The sequence below is a fragment of the Rhinopithecus bieti genome, unplaced genomic scaffold (genome assembly GCF_001698545.2).
Source record: "Rhinopithecus bieti isolate Rb0 unplaced genomic scaffold, ASM169854v2 scaffold_4709, whole genome shotgun sequence".
Lineage (NCBI taxonomy): Eukaryota > Metazoa > Chordata > Mammalia > Primates > Cercopithecidae > Rhinopithecus > Rhinopithecus bieti.
In genome coordinates, this window is record NW_016805139.1 from 3,372,875 (window position 1) to 3,378,537 (window position 5,663).

A 5,663-nucleotide genomic window follows, 5' to 3' on the forward strand; every position below is an offset into this window, starting at 1 on the left:
ACAGAGTGAGAACAAGTCACTAAAAAAAGTTTTTTAAATTTTTTTCCTAATTTAAAAAAAAAGAATGACAATAAAAAGGTTCTACATGAGAAAGTTGGCATCACAAATGAGTAAAGCCATAAAAGACAATCACTGATTGTGTGAGATAATTATTTAACAAATTGAAATAAATAATTCCTCCCTTTATGCTATAAAAGCAAAACAAACTGTAGAATGATGAAATGCTTTAATGTTAAAAACTGAGGCTGGGTGCGGTGTCTCACGTCTATAATCCCAGCATGTTGAGAGGCCAAGGTGGGAGGATGGCTTGAGCCCGGAGTTCCAGACCATCCTGGGTTACACAGTGAGAACCTGTCTCTACAAAAAATACAAAACATTAGCCAGGTTTGGTGGCATGTGCCTGTAGCCCTAGCTACTCCAGAGGCTGAGGTGGGAGGATCAAGGCTGCGGTGAGCCGTGATCATGCCACTGCATTCCAGCCTAGGCTGCAGAGTAAGACCATGTATGAAGCAAGCACACACACACACAAAAACCCTGAAAGCACACACACATACACACACACACACACACCCCTGGGAAAAAAATGTGGATATTTTATCAGGTCTCAGGATGGGAAAGTGCTTTCTAATTATAAAGGTGTTAAAATAAATGTCCCCCAAAATAGTATTTATTTTACTATGGAAAATATAACTTGAATTTTCCCTACAACAAGACAGAGTATGGAAAACTGAAACGAAATTTCTGTCATGAGGAAAAATTAATATTGTTTTAAAAGCACACCACTGAGGAAAATAATTGACACAGATTTATGACAAAAAGTTTAATACAGCTAATATATAAAGAGCTCATGTAAATCTTAAAACCTAAATAGAAAGGTTAGCAAAGAATATGAATAGATATTTCATAGAAGAAAAAACAGAGGAAGGGAGGGATGGAGGGAGAGAAGGAGGGAGAAACACAGGAAGGGAGGAAAGAGGGAAAGGTAAGGAAGAAAAGAAGACTGAACATGAGGAGAAAGATTAAATTACTCAATTTCAAACACTCTTGTTTTAAAGGCTGTATTTTTTACTTACCAAATTAGCGAAACTTAATTCCAACACCCAGTATTGCTGAATGTGAGATTAGAAATCAGAACAACTTTTCTAGAAAGCAAGTTTAGCAATCTATATCAAGAATTAATGTCCTTCAATACAGTAGATCCACTTTTAGACAATTAACAGAAAGAAATAATTAGAGAATATTTGACGGCAGGGACATTTATTGCTGCATGACAACTGCATTTAGTTGAATTTAGTGTTAGTCATCTGAGATGTCACATAATACCAAAGTCAACTGTGAGGTGTTTCACAAGAAATTTGTTACTACTGAGAGTAAAGGTACCAAACTTTGAACATTATTTAATAAGTTAGGATAGAGTCAAGGCTATCTCTATAATGTTACTCTTACTCATATTATAATGCATTTCGAGCGTATGAAGGAAAGGGACAGAGCAATGGCAAATCCGCAAGGAGGAAAATTTGCATAAACCATAGCCTTTATTATCAATGTGTGCATCAGAACTCATTGACTTGTGAACATTATATGTCTCTAGGTGTTATACAGGAGAGAAAAAACCTGAATCACTTACCAAACTGAGTTTGGTGCAGCCATTTAAAACACATACTGCAGGCATTATTAAAAAAAAAAAAAAAAAAAAGCCCGGTGTGATGGTGGGCACCTGTAATCCCAGCTACTCAGGAGGCTGAGGCTGAGGTAGGAGAATCGCTTGAACCTGGGAGGCGCAGGTTGCAGTGAGCTGAGATCACACCACTGCACCCCAGCCTGGGTGACAGAGCAAGACTCTGTCTCAAAAAACAAACAAACAAACAAAAAACAACCTTGATTTGGAAGAAGTTTGATGGAATGTGTAAATGATCAGAATATGGTAGAGCCAGAAGGTAGAATCAAGCATATAGTGAGCCCTATTTTATGGAAGGATTAGAAGGAAGTTGACCTGTGTTGTGAGTGGTGGTGTCTACAGATTTTTAAAAATATTTTCCTGAATTTTCCAAATTTTAAGTAGTGAACAGATATCACTTTTATGACTAGAAGGAGATTATTAACAAAATAACTATGCAAATATAAAGAAGTATAGAACATTTACAAAGTAACCTGTAATCCTCTTTCCCTCCTGATCCCTGTACCAACTAAAACATGTAAGTATTTACAGAAGGAGATTTATGCCTTTCTGATTAACCTCATAGAATCAACTCTACCATACACTGAAAAGAAAGCCTCTGACAGCAAAAAATAACTTGGTCCCCAGCATGTCTTCATCTAACCTGCCAAAGACAATTCTGTGGCTCTTTAAGCACGTTTAATTAAAAACTAAAATGAAATAGTCATGTAATACCTTTTCATCCTTCATGAAAACTTACGCTGTTTTTTAAGGGAAAGAGTAATAAAGGAGTAATATGAGACAAATGGGTGTACATTAGTTAATAGTCTTCATTCTTATTTACAAGCAATCATGTTAATGCCCTTTCTAGGGAAGAAAAAAAAAAAAAGACGCAGTGACCTTCATTGAAGTTCATGCACTAACCAACACTAAGCTATTTTAAAATGCCCTGAAAAAATGCTTCAGGGTTATGGGGTTAACACAATACAAACCGCTGCCCACCTTTCTGTTGTTTTCCTACCCCAGAATCTTCCTAAGAGACCACAAGTTTTACACTGGGATGGTGGGGAGAAGGACATCGCCCTGTGTATTTGCATTATTTCCCAGAACTGCCTTTCTAATAACTCAAGATTCTGAAGGGCACATAAAACATTGTAATAAGTGCATTTTGTGTTTTCATTTATTTCTTGGGAGAATAGCAGTCACTATTAATATATGTTCTTGACAGATCATTGGATTCACATTCCCAACAGTTTCAAATAACTAGCTAAAATATTCTTTCAAGGATTTTTTTCTTAAAAAAAAAGCCACTCTTAGCTAACTTGAAGAAGCACATCTATTTTCTGAGTCTTACTGTTCCAATTTTGTTTTCTCAAACACTGTGAACCACTTTTAATTTGTAAATATTATCTTATTTACAAAGCATATACTAGAAATAGTTCTATTTGAGGATAGGGAAATAAAATTTCCATTTTCCATTGCTTAAAAGAAAGTATATAAATAAGGGTTCTTTTCTTTTCTTTCTTTTTTTTTAAGTTTTGAAGTTGCTGGTACTATGTCATTTCTCCATTAAAAAGTAAGCACCTAAAGCAAGGTTTCTCCACCTGTATCCTATTGATATTTTAGAGTGGATAATTCTTTGCATTGGAGGGCTGTCCTGTGCATTGTAGGATGTACAGTAGCATCTCTGGCCTCTACCCACCAGATGCCAGTAGCACTCTCTTTCCCTCAGGGGAAGGTCACAACCATAAATGTCCTCCAAACATTACCGAATGTTCCCTGGGGGCAAAATCTTCCTGGTTGAGAACTTTGTTCTAAATTACACCACTCAACAAGTGCCATATGTATATCACTTATCTTCTTTACTTACTGTAAAGTCCTCAAAAGTGAAAATTCGGCCAGGTGCAGTGGCTCATGCCTGTAATCTCAGCACTTTGGGAAGCCGAGGTGGGTGGATCACCTGAGGTCAGCAGTTCAAGACCAGCCTGGCCAAGATGGTGAAACCCCATCTCTATGAAAAATACAGAAATTACCTGGGCATGATGGCAGGTGCCTGTAATCCCAGCTGCTCGAGAGGCTGAGATGGGAGAATCGCTTGAACCCAGGAGATGGTGGTTGCAGTGAGCCAAGATCACGCCACTGCACTCCAGCCTGGGAGGCTGAGCAAGCCTCCATCTCAAAATAAATAAATAAATAAAAAATAAATTAAAAAAAAGAAAGAAAAGAAAACGAAAAGAAAACAACAACAACAAAAAAGGAAAGTGAAAATTCCTGTCTTTCAAAATTTGGGACTACTTGTTTTTATATTATTTACTAGTCCTTCAATATTCTGCCGAGAATGAGCTAATAACTAAGATTTTATACATCCTTCAAAGAAAAATAAACAGTTGACCAAAACCTATAATTTAGATGTTAGAGGTGTTACACTAAAATTTCATTTTGTCTCTTTACATTAATTCCTTGTTTTCACTTGGTCATGAAAATAAATTATTTTGTCACAGTGAATATTCAAACTTTTCATTCAAAAGTCCAACTAGAGAGATTTTCAATATAAAATAAATAATATAATTAATATAAGCCATTCACTTCTTTTTTTATTTATATACTATATAATAACTAAGGTAGCAATGGAGGAGTGAGGGTTTATTAATTATATACCTTTTAAAGGGCTTTTAAAAGGATTTTAATTATAATAAATTTATTGGAAACAATTAAAAAATACAGAAAAGTGCATAGGTTAATACTTAGGTCTTGATCTTTCAAGATTTTATTCTACTTATATAAATATATAGGATATATCCTTAACAGATCACAATTTATTATACTGCCCTATACAAATCAAACATAATGTTTGTTGGATGATATATTAAGGGCAAAATTTGCAATGATAGATATACTTAACTTTATTGAACAACTAGCTTTTACAGCAGTAAGTACATGATGTTGGCTTCTTTATACGTCGTTCTACTTTTCAGCAGCAATCTCAACATATTGAAATTTGTCTTTCTGTTTCTCTCACAGGCTTAAATATATAATTAAGTTTTTTGCTCTTTGTTTTTATTCTATGCTATATGTCATCTAGATACAGATCCAAAGACCTGATAATTTTTCTGAGANATAAAATAAATAATATAATTAATATAAGCCATTCACTTCTTTTTTTATTTATATACTATATAATAACTAAGGTAGCAATGGAGGAGTGAGGGTTTATTAATTATATACCTTTTAAAGGGCTTTTAAAAGGATTTTAATTATAATAAATTTATTGGAAACAATTAAAAAATACAGAAAAGTGCATAGGTTAATACTTAGGTCTTGATCTTTCAAGATTTTATTCTACTTATATAAATATATAGGATATATCCTTAACAGATCACAATTTATTATACTGCCCTATACAAATCAAACATAATGTTTGTTGGATGATATATTAAGGGCAAAATTTGCAATGATAGATATACTTAACTTTATTGAACAACTAGCTTTTACAGCAGTAAGTACATGATGTTGGCTTCTTTATACGTCGTTCTACTTTTCAGCAGCAATCTCAACATATTGAAATTTGTCTTTCTGTTTCTCTCACAGGCTTAAATATATAATTAAGTTTTTTGCTCTTTGTTTTATTCTATGCTATATGTCATCTAGATACAGATCCAAAGACCTGATAATTTTTCTGAGAAGGAGGTTTCTTTTTCTTTTTTCCAGGGGAAGTAAGGGAGGGGCTTATGTTTTCATATTCACCTTTTACTTTCATTTACTCTACTTGATTCCATTGAAACAAAACCAAACAAACAAATAACTACCCATACCTCCCCACTACAAAAACCACAGACGAGATCATTTATGTGTTTAGAAGATTTTATAAATTCTTATACACCAGTAACAGACAAACAGAGAGCCAAATCATGAATGAACTTCCATTCACAATTGCTTCAAAGAGAATAAAATACCTAGGAATCCAACTTACAAGGGATGTAAAGGACCTCTTCAAGGAGAACTACAA